We start from the raw sequence: 21,533 nt of genomic DNA on the forward strand, positions 1-21,533 counted from the left end.
ATATCATAGTCATTATCATACCATCTTCATTTTATCATGCATCATCAATATTCATATCGACATGTTACCCATCATCATCATCATGTATTATTACCATCATCATCATGTATTACAATCTCATTATCATTTAACATAATCATAACGTCACAGCCCATCATTTTACTCACCAACCGTCATCATTGTAATATCATTAACCTAAACTAATCCATAAAATCTTAAGATCATAAAATCATATTCGCTAATCACTCATCACTTAACATCATTGAATCATCATCTTTCATCATGACCAATTTAATCATCATCATCTAAACTATTGATCATATACTATATTATCATAACAACTAAATCATCTAAACACTATCATCTTCATACGATAATCATCATCTATATTATCATCAAAATCATCTTAACTAACATCATCATCAACTATTGCATGTATCACATCGTTTGCGTTTATAACAGAAACCTTATCATATGCATGACCCAACACTAGTATCTTGTGGCCCAACAGAATAATAATTGGATATTAGCCCATAAACAACCCAAACCAAAACAGTTTACTTAATCCAGTAGAAGTAGTCGACTAAAAAAAATATTGGTGATTGGAACCTACACGTCCCCTTTTTCTTTTTCGTTACTATGTATCATTATTTTATGTATATCCTCATTATCTTTAATAATCACCAATCATCATCATCACTTTAAATCATTATTAACAACATAAAATATTCAATAATCATCATCTTTCTTTTTTTTGCATCGTAACACTAGCAGTCGAGAAAGGAAAAAGAAACTAATAGCAAGATAAACAAAACGGGTTCGGTTTGTGAATTTGCTTTGAACAGCCTAATAGAAACTGACCAGAAACAGGAAAAATAAACGTATGGTAGCAGTAGCTGATGCATCGATGAACAGGTTGTAGTAGTTCCCGGTGGTGGCTGTTATGGCGGGTTTTGAACGGAAAAACAGGAAAGAAGCATAGCAGTAGCAACAAGGTAATGGAGGTGATGGTGTTTATTGTTTACAAGAGTAGTGATCGTGGTTATGGTGACCGAGAGTCTCGGTGGTGCTTAGAGTCTCGGTGGTGGTGGATGATTGTCACGGTGGTCCTGTAAACGAAACAAAAGAATTATATCAAACGGCTTCAATGGTGGTTTAACAAGAAGAAGATGGTGAATAGTGAGTTGGTGTTTTTTTTTTCCTTCCCGAAATAGAAAACAGAATATACAATAGTAACTCGATACTGTTTAGGTTATTGGTCAATGATTATAAACGCAAATGATTAGCAGCCGTTATTACAGTGATTTATGGTGATCAAACTTGACTGTTTGTGAAGGTTGTTTTCGGACGAGAGGGAGAGAAGAGAAGTGGAGAAAGTGGTGGCGGTTTGATGGTGTTCCTTGGTGATCGAAGAAGTACAACAGTGGCTAGTTGATGAGGTTGTAATGGTGGCTAATTGTGGGGGACTTACTAGTAGTTAACAATCGATATCAATTATCAATACATGTGGGTTCTTGCGTTTGACAATAAAGATAATCATGTGGTTGTTCTTTGTTTGCTAGTCAAAGGAAATAGAGACATACATATATCTATATCAATCAATTTTGTAATTGAAAGTGTGATAATACAATTAACATATAAAAATATGTCAAGTACAATAATTTCGATAGATATCAAGAATAAAAGAAAAACGTGGAATTACATCAATCAGAAATAGTTCCGCAGCCCTTTTATTATAATTAATTGTACTAATAGTTCTTTTTATTTGCCTTTAATTATTTGAACAAGTTGAAAAGTGCAACATGTTGATTCTTGATTACTCTTATAATTTAATGCAAAGATGATGATGGAAATTGGTGATGGGTTTACGACACAAGCGGGAAACACCTAGAAGGATGTTTAAGTGTGATTATGGATTGGTGTGGGTCATCTTAAATAACAAAAGGAAACAAGTGAGTTCGTTATTGGTGATTGTTAAATCTCTCTGTGCATGCGTTAATGTATAAATATATATTATAGACACATAATAGAATTTAGCGGGTGATAGACTTGTTTAGAAGATAAAGTGTGATGAGACAGGAATAAATTGTCAATCTTTTCTTTTCACTCATTTAGGTAAATGTCCCTAATTGCTCTTCTATATAATATTGTCTAGTGGAGTGTGAGTCATACACAATGATTCTGATCGGAATATTTTCAGATTTTATCTAAAAGAGTATTGGGTGCTTATCTTAACAAGAAGGTGAGACTCAGATTTGGGTACCATTTTTGATAATTGTATCCGAAACTATATAAATTTAAAATACTCTATACATCAAATTACGTTTTAAATAACAAATTTTATTATATCGCAAATTATTTAACATAAATAGTTCTAACAACTAATCATAATATTTTATTAATGTATGTGAAGTTATTATATACATTTATATATTTATATATACATATAACAATTTATTTATAATTAATTGTTCGTGAATCGTCGGGAACAGTCGAAGGGTAATTTAATATACAAAAATAGTTCAAAAATATACTAGACTCAACCTAACAACTTTGCTTATCGTGTCAAAAAAAAAAATTAAATCGTATCGAGAGTTTGGTTTAACATTAGTCGAAATTTTTCGGGTCACTACAAGAGCCACGATCCTCAATCAACCGATTCACAGAATGAAGAATAGCCTCGCCACCTGACGAAACCCCAACACCAAATTGAAGACCAGTAAAGTAACTTCCCAAAGACTGGCCAACCATAGCAGCGCCAACCTTCGAAACAAGACGTCGCCAAACAGTACCCACAGCTATAGGGCGAAGACCCCCGCCGGGCTTGACAAGCGATGTGAGGGGAGCACTAGCTATATACTCTCCTAATTCCATAGGGCACCTTCCAGCTAGAAAGAGATTAACGACCCCGGTAATAGAGCCAACCAACTCATCCGAGACTGCCACAGCAGCACTACTCAAGCAATCCATAAGGTGTTGTGCACGTAAACCATCCCTACCACATGATGTGCCCCGAGGAAAACTTTTAATCTGGCCCAAAACAACAGCAGAAGTCGTAACGAGGTGAGGGTGATCAACCGGCATATTAGGCAAGGATGGAGCTATAGAAGAAGGGTGCTTAGACAGCAAGTCCGCCAATGTGGCGTCATTATAAGGAGCAACGCCTGATGAAGAAAGAACACGAACTGCAGCGGTGTAATGGCCATCACAAATCTTCTTACGACACTGCTTAATATTACGCACTTCCAAATCAAGGACCTCATCATCAACCACTGACAACATAGGAGAATCCTCTGCCAAATACTCCCTCACAAGTTGTAAACTTCCACCCGCTGTCCCCCAAGAGCAAATAGCACGGGAAATATTCTCTTCCTGATGCCGACGCTTTATCGAAGACCTAGACTCACGACTACTCCGTGGCCGAAAGGTTTTAAGGGTACAAAGGGGTAACACCAACAAAGAGACCCAACTAGAAATGTCATCAGGCTTAGAGATCACCTTATCAAGAGCACCTTTCAAAACCCGAGAAAACCCCAAACGACACTTGGGAGGGATAGACTCAACCGTGCGAAACCCCTTAGAGAACAAACAATCAAGGAGAGCCACGTCAAAACCATCGTTATGATCACGCACCGAACCATCCTCAATACAAAGTCGAGCAGGAGAAGAGGGAGCTAGTGGCTTGGTAAAATTATGAAACACAAAACGAACAACACCATTTCCCTCATCGGAAGGCGGCACATCCGGGCCCCTACCATGACGGCACTTAGCACGTACCGTGTGTGTTTTGTAGCAAACACCACATAACCAAATCCCCATATGCCTAAAAGTAACATCAGCCTCAGTATAAACACCCAAATTAGAAGTAATAGAATGTCGAGTGATATCCCGCGCATCGATACCACAATGACGATCACTAAGATGCTTGATAAGAGAACTTCTAACTAGCCCATTTCCACTCTCATTTTGACAGCCACTAAGACCCACAAAAGGACAATGAAACTTCACAGCGGCATGCGACATAGCTACACACAACCTTTATTTGTAGTGCATAGCTAAAATGACAGATGCAAAATCTCCATACACCGTAAAATAATTATAATCATGAAGCCAAGATAAAACTCACAGGGACTTTTAACAAACATCTGGTGGGCACCCCAAAAATAATAATTTGATGACTCTATTAAACAATGATCATGACTTGGATTAAGTTTGAGCACTCACCAAGAAAAAGGAAGCTTACAAAATGGCAATTGGTAGAACAAGTCTGAAAATGGCAATTGGTTTGCCCCATGTTTACGTTCCCTTATAATCTTTAACTCCCATCATCATCATAAACCCATTTATCTTTATTCTGTCTCAATTCAAGCTCTCTACCAGAAGACTCCAAGAATTAAACATGTATCGTTTGCAGTAAATCTTGCTTCTAAAGCCTGGGACAACATCCCTGATTTTTTTTATGCCGGCGGTGGTGGTATTCATTCGAGCTGGGCCGGCGGTGGTGGTATTCATCAGATCAGATCAGCGGTGGTGGATCAGATCATCAGAGTGATATTGATTGTTATTATTATTATTATTATTTTCCCATGTACGTGTGATTGTCATACAATCTTCGACAAATACAGAGTATAAAATATTTTTGATACAGTTGTGTTTTGATTTCAAAAAATACACTTGTGATTTATATCTCTGTCGGAGTAACTAATAAATTTGTATAGCACAGTCTAGGATCAAAAGTATGACATTATTGTTCTTGTCTTTAATTAAGGCCAATTCTGGATTTTACTTTTTAGTAGTGGTGCTATTGGAGATGGAATAAAAACTTCTGACCTAAAAATGTGGTTTTAGAAAGTGGGATGTTGAGGATAAGCTATATTCACCGGTTCAAAAGCACCCTATAATAAAAATTTATATATAGTCGGTTGACAAAGATGATGATACCAAATTGCATAATTTTTTATTTAAGAAAAGGCAAATTCCTATTATGATTTATGAGAATCAAAGTTATTATACAGTATATACATAAAGGCAGAAAATTGACAAACTCTCCAATCACAACAGTTTATTTAAGCCCTCATTATACATATACACATATGGATGAGAGAAAGAACAGACACACAAGAACTGAAGCGACCATAAGACTATTTGTACTGGTAGGGGCGTGGGTTGGTGGTGTGGTTACTTTTTGTACTTTTTTGATGATTAGGATGTGTGAATTTTTTATGTTGGAGTGCGAAGCGAGTTAAACAAGAATTTGAAAAATGAGGAAAAAAAAATTCATTGCAGCTTTAAGCCACGGCGCGGCTCCTTTAGCCACGGCGTGGCTTAACACTAGGACTGAGGTTCAAAAGTGCAATACTGTCGGATTCAAAATCATGCCTTAAGCCACGGCACGGCTCCTCCAGCCGCGGCGTGGCTTAAGCCTATCCGGGAGTCTGATTAGGAAAAACGCGTTTTCTTGTTCCCAAAGTTATTTCCTTGTTGAGTTTTGCCTATTTAAGCATCTTATTTTAACTCATACATGTATCCAAGAAAATTATCAATAAAAGAACTCTCTTTGGTGGCCAAAGATTAAATTAATCATTCGTGATTACATATAACCTCGTTAAATTCTCTTGTCTTTATCGTTTTTGCTAGTTTCTTCATATACATCAATTATTTTCGTTTATTATAAGTGGGTTTGATAACCTAGGGTTATCAAGTCTTGTTAAGGCTCACGTGCTTTAATCCTAACAAGTGGTATCAAGAGTTTCGGTTCGGTTTCACGGGAACAATGGCGAAAAATAGTGATGTGAAGATTGATAAGTTTGATGGGAATGATTTTAGCTTTTGGAAGATGCAAATTGAAGATGTGCTCCATCAAAAGAAGCCTTACCAACCGTTGAAGGTTGTTAAACTGGAAGAGATGACTTAAGGCGAGTGGGAGTTGTTGGATAGCCAAGCCCTATGAGTTGTTCGAATTTCTCTGGCCAAGAATGTTGCATACAACATCGTGGGTGAAACCACAACGGCGGGTGTACTTGCGGCTTTATCTAACATGTATGAAAAGCCATCCACGTTGAATAAAGTTTTCTTGATTCGGCAATTAGTGAATGCTAGGATGATGGAGGGTTCCTCGGTGGCGGATCATGTTAACGAATTTAATTCGATTTTAACTCATTTGAAATCGGTGAATATTAAATTCGTTGATGAGCTTGAGGCGTTGTTTTTGCTATCTTCATTGCCTAATAGTTGGGCCGGTACGCTTACGGCAGTTAGTAGTTCATCCGAAACTACTAAGTTAACTTTTGAAGGAATCTGGAATTTAATTCTTAGCGAAGGTATTCGTAGGAAAGATTTGAATGGAAGTTCGGGTTCGGTTCTAAGTGTTAGTCGGGGAAGAGCTAGGTCAAGAAGTCCTTCAAGAAGCAAGAACGTGGTGAGTTGGAATTGTCAACAAGTTGGTCACTATAGGTCAAAGTGCCCGAGTCATAAATCGGGTGGGAGCGTATCGACTATGGTGATCGAAGATGCGTTGATGTGCCAAAAAGTGGTTTTTGACGAATATTGAGTTTTAGATTCGGGTGCCTCGTATTGTGACGACCCGGAAATCTCCGAACAAATTTAAACTTGATCTTTATATGTTTCCGACATGATAAGCAAAGTCTGTAATGTTGAAATCTCAAAAAAAAAAAACTTTGAATTAGGTTCATATGACCAATTATCCTTCGACTGTTCTCGACAATTCACGAACCATTATATGAACGGATATGATTATATATATGTGTATATATATATATATTATAATTTGGAAATATTAACAAAGTGTTAAACGTATTACTTTACATGAAAGTATTTGCTTCAATATGTTTATCGATGGAATTAGAAGATAATATCAAATAATTGATTTATTAGATACATTGTATGATTACAAGTCTCTGTTGAGAGGTCCACTTCGATTTAGGAAACCTTTCTTTTTAACGGTATTCGGAATATTTGGTAAAGTGAATTACAAGTAAGAACAAATATATCAATTAACAAGAATTAGACAAAGGTTAGTGGAAGACTAGATTGCATATTAATCAATTGATTTAATTTCAATTGTACGAAAACGCTTTTCGATATAATAGAACTTGATTATTTTAAAATGTCTTTGATTAAATAAACGTAAGTTGAAATATTGGTTGTTATATATATATATATATATATATATATATATATATATATATATATATATATATATATATATATATATATATATATATAACTTGCAACTTGTATTTAAGAAGTATTCATTAAAAATATATGTTTTCAAATTAGTTAAGTACGCGATAGTAACACTCGCTTAGTGATGCGATTGATATTTGAAACGTTAGTACATAAATGAATCGTATTTATTTAAGTTTCAAAAATGAAAATGTTACGTGTTATAATATTTTTCTAAACGAAATAAAAATGAACTTTGAAATATAATTAGTTTTGAAATGACAAATATTATATCATTAAATAAATATTTTAAAAATATATATTATGTATAAATTTATAATTCTAAATGAATATATATATATATATATATATATATATATATATATATATATATATATATATATATATATATATATATATATATATATATATATATATATTAACTTAGTCATAAAACGTCCTGATTTAAAATAATATATTTTGATAAACAACGAGCCACTGATTTATAGAAGCAAATAACCACAACGCTCAATTATATAAGTTACATTTCTTATAATAGGATTTATTGATGTTTAAGTTAAATTTTTGTTAAAGGTACACGTCGCGTAACATAAAGTATTAATTTTCTCAGCGTACGAAACATCGTTTGAAAAACTGGAAGCGGGACATGAGTCGAGTGACAACGTATAACTCTTTAGAACTAAGTTTACAAGTTAACAATGCATATAAATATAATATAATATTTATATAATTATATAGATTAAATATAATATAAATATAATAATAATATAAAGGAGCGTCGGCAAACTTGATTAGTCGAATATGAGCTGTAACCTGAAGTCATGTGATTGCATGAATTATACAAGGAGACTCAATGCGATCGCATGGAGCCTGTGAACTGGTCAACTCTTTAAAGCTCGTTCGTTTTTGCTTTTCTGATTCATTTTTCCTTCATCTATCTCTCGAACTCCTCTCAATATATATATATATATATATATATATATATATATATATATATATATATATATATATATATATATATATATATATATATATATATATATATATATAAATCATAATAATTATTATTATTATTAAGATTAATATTATTAATATTAATTTTATGGTTAGGGTTATTATTATTAGTATTATACATATAAATACTACGACAGAGTGCTGCTCGAGTGATCTAAAACGAGTTTTCAAAATTGGTTTTCGAGTAGGATAGGGCTAAGGAAATTATGGGTTATAGCTATGGAGGTGATGGGTAATGTTCGAGGGTATGCTCGTGAGTTCAATCTAGTGTTTATCATCTCCGTTGCGTCTACGTACCTTTCCTGCAATATTGAATCTCAATATTGATACGTGAGCACTCATGACTTAACTTTTATATATTATTAGTGTATCCCTGACTAGTGCTCGAGTATTATTAGTGTATCCCTGACTAGTGCTCTAGTGCTCGATATTATTTTATTAAATAAATATGTGATACAAAGATATTTTACTACATGTAATATAATTACATTAATAATAACTATCATTATATTTTTATGATATTAAGTGAACTTTATAAATTTTATTACATAAGATATATAAAGTATATTTTATTATATAAATTTTAATACAAAATGTTATGAATTATATTATTTACTCTAATAAAATCTGTTAAAAATATTTAAATATATAAAACGACTATATTTAAGTTATATAATAATCATGTATAGATTTTGGAAATCATTTTAGTCAGATTGACTTTTGTTGACTTTTACATATTAGTCTCGAGCATTAGGATTGTGATACACTATGACTTGACCTAAATTGTTAGACGGATATTGACCATTATATGAATATATATATACTTAATATAGGTTCGTAAATCCGAGGCCAACCTTGCACTTGTTCAATGCCATCATATGCATAATTACTACGAAATACAGTATTGTGAGTTTCATTACTCTCCTTTTAAATGCTTTTGCAATATATATTTTTGAGACTGAAAATACATGCGCTACTTTTATAAATGTTTGACGAAATAGACACAAGTAATTAAAACTACATTCTATGGTTGAATGATCGAAGCCGAATATGCCCCTTTTTGCTTGGTAGCCTAAGAATTAGTAAACCGATCTACTAATTGATGTGAATCCTAAAGATAGATCTATTGGGCCTAACAAACCCCATCCATGGTTGCGGATGCTTTAGTACTTCGAGTTTTTATATCATGTCCGAAGGATGTCCCGGAATGATGGGGATATTCTTATATGCATCTTGTTAATGTCGGTTACCAGGTGTTCAATCCATATGAATGATTTTTGTCTCTATGCATGGGACGTATATTTATGAGAAATGGAAATGAAAATCTTGTGGTATATTAAAATGATGAAAATGATCGATTATCATAAACTAATGAACTCACCAACCTTTTGATTGACAGTTTAAAGCATGTTTATTCTCAGGATTGAAAGAAATCTTCCGCTGTGCATTTGCTCATTTTTAAAGATATTACTTGAAATCATTCATGGCATATTTCAAAAGACGTTGCATTCAAGTTGTTGAGTTCAGTAAAGATTATGATTAGTAAATGACAGATTAGATCATTTATAGTTGGATATTATGAAATGGTATGCATGTCTGTCAACTTTCGATGTAATGAAAGTTTTTTTTCTTTTAAAACGAATGCAATGTTTGTCAAATGTATCATATAGAGGTCAAATACCTCGCAATGTAATCATATGTTATTGTATTCATTCTTATGGATTAGGACGGGTCTTTACATGTGGTATCAGAGCGGTGGTCTTAGCGAACTAGGTCTACATTAGTGTGTCTAACTGATAGTCGTTAGGATGCATTAGTGAGTCTGGACTTCGACCGGGTCTGCATGTCAAAAGTTTTGCTTATCATTTTTGTCGGAAATTTCCTGCTTATCATTTTTAGTCTAGACACATCTTATTGCATTGATTGCATGAATAGTTTATAGACAAAATTCATATCTTAGCGTATCTGCTTACTGAAACTTTGCCTGACATATTCCGTAAAGTCCTCCGTAATCTACAAAATCTTTTGCTCTATATATATAGATATTCTATGTAATTAGAATACCACCCAATAGCCGGAAAATCATTTCATATCAAAAAAATCCTTTATTTAATCGTACGAAATGGAATTCGTCATTAGTTCAAGTCCCTCGAATTCCGAAATGGAATCCCACTCAAGCTCCGAAAGCAGTGTGACTGGAATGGATATACCAATCAGCCATCATCTATTCTGGATGAATTGGGGATGGATTCGTAGCCTCCTTAATCATTGGAGACAAGAAGAAGGCGATCCTTTCCATCCACCACATAGCCCTTTTTGCGAAGAACCTGAAGTACTTACCGGCGAACCTGTTCGTAATAACATTTTCTCTCTCATTTCCAGAGTATCTCGTCATGATTATATACTATCTCAGATTCTAGATCTTATTCACCCACTCGTCCGAACTGACAATCACCCCGGTGTAATAGAAGAAGTCAACGAGCTTCACGCTCGGGTAGTGGCTTTGGAGAATATGGTGCAAAGGTTACAAACACCAGCAGCATAACCAATACCACCATCATCAACACCAACAGTACCATTACCACCCCCAACCATAACCACGTCGTAAACCTCAACTTTACAATCTGTCCCACGAGCACCAATGTCATACGCTCTGTAGATAACAAGGAATACCAACAACAACAAACGATGAAGTATTGATTCATAACTTCATTGGAAAAACACTCCGCGGCAATTATGTAATCTCTGAAGTCTTAGAATTTATCTATTCTAGCCCTAACCCTAAATCAGATAAATGAACGAAAATGATAAAAGGAAGAATAGAAATTCTGACAAGAATGGTGCGTGATTTACAAACTAGACTTGTTTTACCAACAGCATCAACAGTACCGTCAGCATCATCAGCACTAGCAGTACTTATAACAGCACAAGCTCTGCCAGTTCAAGAATCACCGTGGACAATATTACGAATCAACAACGATTATATTGTATCAATGAATTATGAAGTATTAACTCAATTCCTCTGAAGAGTTTATATGTATATCTTATATATATATATATATAAATTTTGAAACCATCATAAATCTTTTCGTACTAAGCTATTATGTATGAATTGAAAATGGGTAGATACTACTCAGTTAAATTCATATTACTAATATGCTATAATCCTTCGATTAACAACTTAACTATCGTTAACCACAATCTCTGTTCCAACTCAATGAATCTCGTTTCATAATAATTCAAGTTATTATTCAATTACATGTTTGATTTTACACTTTCGATATACTCAAACTTTCTAGAAAACATTATTCATATCTTGCAAAGTTCACAAGAATTTCACGAACATCAACATCATGCATCAATAAATAACGAAGTATTGATTCATAATTTCAATTTCATTGAAGAAATACTTCATAAAAGTTATGTAATTTTAGGGATTATTCAATTCCAGTTCCAACCGTAAATCAAATGAGTTTAATTTAATATTAACTCATTAAATCTATACTACATCTGAAATGACCCGACCTAATCCATCTGGACGAAGTCTTCAACAGTTGGTCCCATTGCGAGGTTCTGACCTCTATATTCCATGAACGACTCCATATAATATGAGCAAATGCACAGCGGAAGATTTCTTTCATACCTGAGAATAAACATGCTTTAAAGTGTCAACCAAAAGGTTGGTGAGTTCATAAGTTTATCATAAAACAATAAAATTCATCATTTTGATAGACCACAAGATTTAAATCCTGAATGGTACAAATGGGCCCGAATCCTATACCCACCTGTAATGTACATGCGATATATTTTAAATACAGTACACGTATCTCGTGTACGAAATCCATTTTTCATAAATCTTAGTAACCGAACACATATCTCGTGCACAAAAATAACATACACATAACCTGTGTATAAAATCATTCTCTCGATACATAACATTCACTTTTCATTGCTTTCATAGCTTGGCTTGGTAACCGACCTTAACATATAATGCGCATAATAATATCCCCAAAACAGAACATCTCGTCTGTATAATAATCATATAAACTTCGAAGTACTAAACACCACGCCCACTAGCCCTTTCGTCTAGTGAACATTCTGGGTGGGGGTGTTAAACCCGGTAGCTACCTTTAGGATTCGCGTCAATTAGGCGTGCACTAATTCTCAAAATTAGTGATTTTCCCTAATTCTTAGGTTACCAAGCAATAATAATCAGGGGAAAAATATTCATATCAATTGTGATAATTATCACGTCCACATACATCAATGGTGGCAATTATCACGTCAACATAATTCATTCGAGGAATGTTTTGCTTGTGTCTATCTCGCCAAACATTTATAAAAGCATTTCATGTATTCGCAGTTCAAAATGTATTTCAAAAGCATTTAATAAAGCAGTTGTAAAAGTAGCGCATGTATTCTCAGTCCCAAAAATATATATAAAAAGGGAGCAAATGAAACTCACGATACGATATTTTGTAGTAAAAATATGCATACGACTGAACTGAACAATGCAGGGTTGGCCTCGGATTCACGAACCTATATCATTTATATATATTAACACATATAATGGTAATCGAACAAATTTATATATTATTAGTGATTTAATTGTTATTTTAATAAATTATCTGTTTCATTAATAACTTAATTAGATATATTTATTTTTATATACTTTAAATAGATAATTAATATGTAAAAAAAATATTAATATGGTTATGTTTTATGTTATAAATATATTTTTATATAGAAAATCTTTATTTGATATATTAATAATACTAATAATAATAATAATAATAATAATAATAATAATAATAATAATAATAATAATAATAATAATAATAATAATAATAATAATAATAATAATAATAATAATAATAATAATAATAATAATAATAATAATAATAATAATAATAAATGACTACCTTAAATGGCAAAGGCTTTAAAAAATAAACTGCTCCAGCCCGGGTTCGAACCCACGACCTCCTACTAACCCGTTAACGTCTTTAACCATACCTCTGTCAGCTCTTTTCTGGAATAACTCGTATCTAAATCCTTTTAACCCATCAGATTACGGCCCCAATTGAAATATGGTAGCCCAACAGAAAAACCTAAGTTGGGTATAGGCCCAATTATCAAAATAAAAATTCGCGGCCCAATCCTCAATCCCATATCATAACCGGCCTAAATTTTAGGTTTAGAGGAGATGACGGTTTAGGTTTTTGCATCTTCTTTCAATCTAAAGGAATTCAGAAGCAGGAACAACTTGACAATGGCAGATCGACGATTTATAGAAGCCTTCGATGATGTTGGGTGACCAGAGTATGAACAGACTAGCAGCCGTCACTTGGTCTTCATCAATACCATATTCACAGTATCATCCACCTCCATCTTCCATTGTCATCTTCATCATCGCTCATCGTCATCCCTCATCAATCGATCACTAAATCGGTCATTCAATTGATTTAAGTAAGTAATCGATTCATTAATTATTCAATTAATTTCTTCATCCCTCTATATGTATTCTTTACTCATATTTGATTGAACAAGAGTAGTAAATAATGGTATTATTTGTGGGTTTGATGAGGTCCTTGGTTAACAACAGGTTCGTACATCATCAGGTTAAAGAGAAACGGCAGTAGCAGTTTGTTGTAATCAAGATGATAGTCGGACCAAGTTGTCGATTGATGGTGGGTTGTTTGATCAGAAAAACAATTATAGGTGATCGTTCTGATTATGATTTTGGTTATGTTTATGGTCTTAGAACAAAAAGCAAGAGTAGCATCAGCTCACTAATTTGGTATTGTTAATCTTCAATTAGTAACAACAATAAAGAGTAATCGAGTAGTGGAGATAGCAGTAGCATAAAACAGTCAAACATTATCTTTATTTTTTTTTCTTTTGTTCACAGTTTAAAGAAAAAAAATAGTATGATTACTGCAGGGGCTTAAGGTAACAGTTTCATTGTTATTGTTGCAGGTTCTTGGACCAAAAACAACAGCCTATTTTGCTGTGTTGTATAGGAAAACGGAACAGAAATAGAGTAGATGAGTAGTTTAGTTGATGGTTATTGTGTATGTGTTATCATGAAGAAGAGGGTGACGTGGTTAAGTGGAAGAGATTTGTGTTTCTAGAGTGATGATTATGGTTGTTTTTGGTGGTGATTTGCAAGGGCTAAAGTAAAACAGACAGTGAAAGCTGTAGCAATATTGCATTTGAATAGCAGGTGTAACAAGGGCTTGATAGGTTTGTGCAGGTCATGAAAAGAAAGAGAGAGCGGAAGAAAAGGTGGTTATCATCCTGATGGTTCACTGTTACGGCAGCAACATGAAATGGTGGTTGTATTATTGGAAGATGGTGGTGATAAAGTGGTGATCGTGTAGATATTAATGAAACAGAAAACAAAAAGTCAAGTGGTGGTGGTTGTTTTTAAAATGGTGGTGCTCGATGGTTGTTCTGGGATGGTCATGGGTGAGGACTTACAGCAGGTGGCTGTGTTGGTGATTAAATGGGTAGTCAATGGTTGGTTGAGAGTGGTATAGGGTGGAAGAGGAAGCCGATGGTTGTGGAAGTGGTGGATAGTTTTGTGGTGTTGCAAGTATGTCTTGTGTGTGTACATATATAATCATAATAGAATTGAAATGAAACAAAAGTGATCAATAGATATTGAAGTTTGTATAGTGTAAATCAATTAATCAACTAAAGGGACGGGTAAATTGGTGTGGGGTTTGAGTAAGCATATAATATAGATGGATATGATATAAAGTAGTAGTGACACAGTAAACTTAAATTATGATTGTGGTTCTCATTATTGGTAATGAGAATAAGTATTGTGGAGTTGGTAGTATGAATGGAATTGATTATGATAGGAAACAGAAGGTTACTCGTGAATATGTAAAGTAAATCATATAATAATAATGATAACTTTTAAGTGCATGCAATGTATGTAGATAATATATGTAAAGAATAAAGACGCTGTCTGCTTTATTTAAGACTTCAGAATTGTGGGTTTCACAAATGGTGTGAAGACAAGTGAGCATGGTCTACAAGAATGAACACAAGTAATACGGAGTAGAAGGAAAATAAGTGTATCAAAGCTTTTTAACTAGTCCTAATTAAACATTTAACTTTTCTTAGACCAAAAGATAATATCACAGATAAAAGTTTAACTAATATCGCTCAAAAGAGAAGTATAATATGTATATATATCTACAATAAGAAAGTGGAAATCAATAATATTGATTGTGATAAGAATAGAAATAGATGCAGTGGTTGGGTAGTGGGTGATATATTATGCACATATATGTATACAGATAATCGAATGATTCATCAAGTCAAGAAACAAACAGTGATTCCATATATATAGTTCAAAAATTTTAAGACTCAACATTACATACTTTGCTTATCGTGTCGGAAATCATATAATAAGATTAAGTTTAAATTTGGTCAGAAATTTCCGGGTCATCACAGTACCTACCCGTTAAAGAAATTTCGTCTCGAAATTTGATCCAGGTTGTCATAGTTAACAAAAAAAATGTTTTCATGACGAATATGAGTTGACAAATAGAGTTTTATCATTATTGAGTAATATAGATAAAAGAATTCGGTTATTCGAGGCGTATGAGTGAAGCTATCACTAAATAGTGAAATGAGAAAGACATGTTTCATCATCACTTTTGACTAGTCATGGTTGAATTTAGAAAATAAGGTTCGTCTTAACTTTTGACGTCGTCTTGATTGAATTTCGGAATTCAAGGGATTTAAAAGAAAAATCTTCGAAATCTATAAGATCTGATTCTTCGGGATTTAAGGGAAATAGGATCTTTTTAATTAAATGTGATGATCTGTCCCAATTACTACATCTGATATTTCCATTATAAATTAAACTCTTCCGTTCCATTATTCTCACCATTCCTATACTTTCTATTTTAGTTCATACATCCAAAAGATCGTAAAAATGCTTAATCCCATTCTAATCCTTGATATATTCCTAATTATCATTTCCGTCATCCTTCTTTTCAATCTTCCACCAAAAAGGTTTGGTTACTTCTACTATTATCTTGGGATGATGCTATTCTTAATTCTACCGTGTCTTTATATTGCTATTCGTATTAATATCCACGGTTTGTAATCACCGTGTTGTTATTGGGCTTTATGTTTTCTCTTATATTTTGGAGCTCATTGCCTTTTTATTATCTTCTCAACCTCAAGTAGAACGAGTAATGGTTCAGAATTCGTAAGTATGGAGTTTCGAATGAACTTAATGTTCTAAACAAGAAAGAACGTAATAGCACGATTTGATTTGTCAAATTACCAGAATCACTGAGAATAGAACTATCAAGAATATATTTTTTTGATATGTTCAGAAGTTAAGTAGAATGAAAGAGTCATGTAACATGGCACATGATGACGTTATGATCTGTGAATCATCACGTTCCATTTAGAAACTCAGCATGACTTACTGTAATATAATCACGTTGATCAAGTGTCATTATATTAAACAAACTCATGCTTCAGTTCCCCACACTACTTCAAAAACATTCATAATTTAAACTCAAAAGTTTACAGAATATAGAAACTAACAGTTTCTTATATGATGTAACGCTGATAGCTCGAAGAGATAAATGATTTCAGATATGATTAGTTATGAAAATATCTTCAGAAATATCGAGGATATTTATAATGAAAGATATGATAATATCTTAGAATATCTAAGATCAGAGGATGATGAACAATATTGTCCGCAAGAGTTTAGAGTAAGGAGCAAGATATTCGCTAAAGACTTCAGCAGGCATTGAATCATTTGGATTCTTTGAAGGCAAGTTTAGTCTTTGTGATTTATCCACTGCTTCCTTCATAGTTTCGCATAATCCGTTTTTCGGTAATAAATTTTCTATTGAGAGTTTTCCAACCATTCATTCTTTATTATCATACCTTCAACGGTTAAGGTCGTTTACAGTTTTTGTTGCTTCCTTCAACTTTTTCAATGTTCGGAGTATTGATTCGTAGACTGGGTGCTTTTCAGAATTTCAGAATGGAAGATCATAATTCTAAGAGATGAATGTTATACATATAACTGTTGATGTAGACATACTGTGAGTTTTCAAAGTACTGATTCTTGATTCCCGGTAATTGGTACGGCATTTCTCGTTACAAGATGCGGATGAGTATATGATAGGGTTTCAATGGATAAATATAGTGATTTATCGAAGAGGTTTAAGCCAAGGAGCAACGTGGTTGCTGGTTAGTTTACTGCTAATGTGGTGGAATATAAACGGTTCCCCAGTAACGATGACAAAAGGCAAACTTATATATCGAGATTATAATAAGGCTAATTCGAATGAAAGTCGAAGTTGATTTGCTGGAGCTGTGACAAAATTGCCTACTTTGGAAAGGGATTGCAAAGTGATTTTCGGTAATAACAACGCCAAAGGAGTTAATACAGATACGTGTTAAATGTTTACTCAAGTTCTGAGTGTGTTCAAATGCATAACTATATGCATCAATCTCTTCTTACGTAGATGAAGTGTGGTTGGTTCATCCTCTCGATTGAGGTGTTTTCAAGATTTGTGAAAGGTTTGAATGCAGATTGGAATCGTCAAGATACAAATGAGGTTTAAGATGAAATCAAGTGGCAAACTTGAAGAATCGTTTAGTTTCATATGTTATAATCAATATTTTAATTCATTTTAATTGTCCAATGTTATTAGTCCACAGTCGATAGTCCACAGTTGACAGTCCAATAGTTCATATATAGTTTAATGTATAATATTCAAATTAATTAATACGTATCGTGACCCGTGTACATGTCTCAGACTCGATCACAACTCAAAGTATATATATTATTATAGAATCAACCTCAACCCTGTATAGCGAACTCGATCATTACAGCATATAGAGTGTCTATGGTTGTTCCAAATAATATATATACATGGGTCGATATGATATGTCAAAACCTTGTATACGTGTCCCGATATTTAAAGTGCGTAAAAATAAATAACAGAAATTAAATGACGATAAATAAAATTGTGAAAATGTAAATTGCGATAATTAAATTGCGATGAAAAAAAATGTAATCAGTTAGCTAGGAACAGTTAGCGTGGATTCTTAACAAAATTTCTCATAGTTAATTTGTTTGTTTCTAACAAATTTTATTTTGTCAAATGTTTTCTTTATTATGCTACTTGTTGGATTCTGATAAATCAAAATCCAAATATGAAATTGAAAGAAAATGGTTATTTTGTGGTGAATAGATTCATATATCGGTGAATGTAAGTAGGTTAGTAAATGACTGTTGAATCAGATTCGAAGAATGTACAGTGTAACTTATTAATGTGAAATCTTAAATATTCCTCAGGTATTACCTACCCGTTAAAATATTTTCATCATTAGCAGTTTGTACGAAAGAATTTTTAATTATAATCTTTACGAAAATATATATATATATATATATATATATATATATATATATATTTATATATTCTTCAGATATAATCATAGATTTAATGAGTTTATATGATATTAAACTCATTTGGTTTTTGGTTGGAACTAGAATGAATAATCTCTAAAACTTTAGGGATTACATAATTGCCATGTCGAACGAAGATAAATAAGGTAGAACATCATGTAGAACGATGATCATGCTTGAGGTACAGAATGAGATGTTGAGGCATGGATTGTTGATGATACTGGTGATGTTGCTGATGGTACTGTTGGTACCGGTGATGTTGATGAAGCTGGTAAATTTTGTACCATATTCTCCAAATTGATTACTCGAGCGTGAAGTTCGTTGACTTCTTCTATTATTTTGGGATGATTGTCGGTCGGAACGAGTGGATGAATAAGATTTAGAATTGTGGATAGAATATAATTGTGACGAGATACTCTGAAAATGAGAGAGAAAATGGTGTCTCAAACAGGTTCGCCGGTAAGTGCTTCAGGTTCATCGTCAAGAGGGTAATTTGGTTGGTGGAAAGGATCGCCTTCTTATCGTCTCCATTGATTAAGTCGACTACGAACTCATCAGATGAATTGGGGATGGATGATTGGTTGATTCATTCTGGTGACGCTGATTTCGGAGCTTAGGTGAACATCCATGTCGGAATAGCTGTCGGAATCCGAGGAATGTGAACTGGTGGAGGACTCCATCTCGTACGATCAGATGAAAGATTTTCGATAAGAATTAGATTATAGGATGTAGATTAGTACCCTGCCATACATAATTTACATATGCATATATAATACTAAAATCCCATAAGTTACGGAGGAATCTACGGAAGCTGTCAGGCAAAGGTAACAATAACAGATACGTTAGGATATGAATTTATCTATACACTGTCTATGCAATAGAGGCAGTAAGACATGTCTAGACTAAGAATGATAAGAAAGTGATTCTCTAAGAATGATAAGCAAGTAATTTTCGACACGAAATGATAAGCAAAACTTTTGACATGCAGACACAGTCGAAGTCCAGACTCACTAATGCATCCTAACGACTTATCAGTTAGATACACTAATGCAGACCTGGTTCGCTAAGACCACCGCTCTGATACCAACTGAAATGACCCGACCTAATCCATCTGGATGAAGTCTTCAACATTTGGTCTCATTGCGAGGTTCTGAACTCTATATGCCATGAACGACTCCATATAATATGAGCAAATGCACAGCGGAAGATTTCTTTCATACATGAGAATAAACATGCTTTAAAGTGTCAACCAAAAGGTTGGTGAGTTCATAAGTTTATCATAAAACAATAAAATTCATCATTTTGATAGACCACAAGATTTAAATCATGCATGGTACAAATGGGCCCGAATCCTATACCCACCTGTAATGTACATGCGATATCTTTTAAATACAGTACACATATCTCGTGTACGAAATCCATTTTTCATAAATCTTAGTAACCGTACACATATCTCGTGCACAAAAATAACATACACATAACCTGTGTATAAAATCATTCTCTCGATACATAACATTCACTTTTCATTGCTTTCATAGCTTGGCTTGGTAACCGACCTTAACATATAATGCGCATAATAATATCCCCAAAACAGAACATCTCATCTGTATAATAATCATATAAACTTCGAAGTACTAAACACCACGCCCACTAGCCCTTCCGTCTAGTGAACATTCTGGGTGGGGGTGTTAAACCCGGTAGCTACCTTTAGGATTCGCGTCAATTAGGCGTGCACTAATTCTCAAAATTAGTGATTTTCCCTAATTCTTAGGTTACCAAGCAATAATAATCAGGGGGAAAATATTCATATCAATTGTGGCAATTATCACGTCCACATAATTCAATGGTGGCAATTATCACGTCCACATAATTCATTCGAGGAATGTTTTGCTTGTGTCTATCTCGTCAAACATTTATAAAAGCATTTCATGTATTCGCAGTTCAAAATGTATTTCAAAAGCATTTAATAAAGCAGTTGTAAAAGTAGCGCATGTATTCTCAGTCCCAAAAATATATATAAAAAGGGAGCAAATGAAACTCACGATACGATATTTTGTAGTAAAAATATGCATACGACTGAACTGAACAATGCAGGGTTGGCCTCGGATTCACGAACCTTTATCATTTATATATATTAACACATATAATGGTAATCTAACAAATTTATATATTATTAGTGATTTAATTGTTATTTTAATAAATTATCTGTTTCATTAATAACTTAATTAGATATATTTATTTTTATATACTTTAAATAGATAATTAATATGTAAAAAAAATATTAATATGGTTATGTTTTATGTTATAAATATATTTTTATATAGAAAATATTTATTTGATATATTAATAATAATAATAATAATAATAATAATAATAATAATAATAATAATAATAATAATAATAATAATAATAATAATAATAATAATAATAATAATAATAATAATAATAAAATGACTACCTTAAATGGTAAAGGCTTTAAAAAATAAACTGCTCCAGCCCGGGTTCGAACCCACGACCTCCTACTAACCCGTTAACGTCTTTAACCATACCTCTGTCACCTCTTTTCTGGAATAACTCGTATCTAAATCCTTTTAACCCATTATATTACAGCCCCAATTGAAATATGGTAGCCCAACAGAAAAACCTAAGTTGTGTATCGGCCCAATTATCAAAATAAAAACTCGAGGCCCAATCCTCAATCCCATATCATAACCGGCCTAAATTTTAGGTTTAGAGGACATGACGGTTTAGGTTTTTGCAGCTTCTTTTGATCTAAAGGAATTCAGAAGCAGGAACAACTTGACAATGGCAGATCGACGATTTATAGAAGCCTTCGATGATGTTGGGT

The sequence above is a fragment of the Rutidosis leptorrhynchoides genome, chromosome 3 (genome assembly GCF_046630445.1).
Source record: "Rutidosis leptorrhynchoides isolate AG116_Rl617_1_P2 chromosome 3, CSIRO_AGI_Rlap_v1, whole genome shotgun sequence".
Classification (NCBI taxonomy): Eukaryota; Viridiplantae; Streptophyta; class Magnoliopsida; order Asterales; family Asteraceae; genus Rutidosis; species Rutidosis leptorrhynchoides.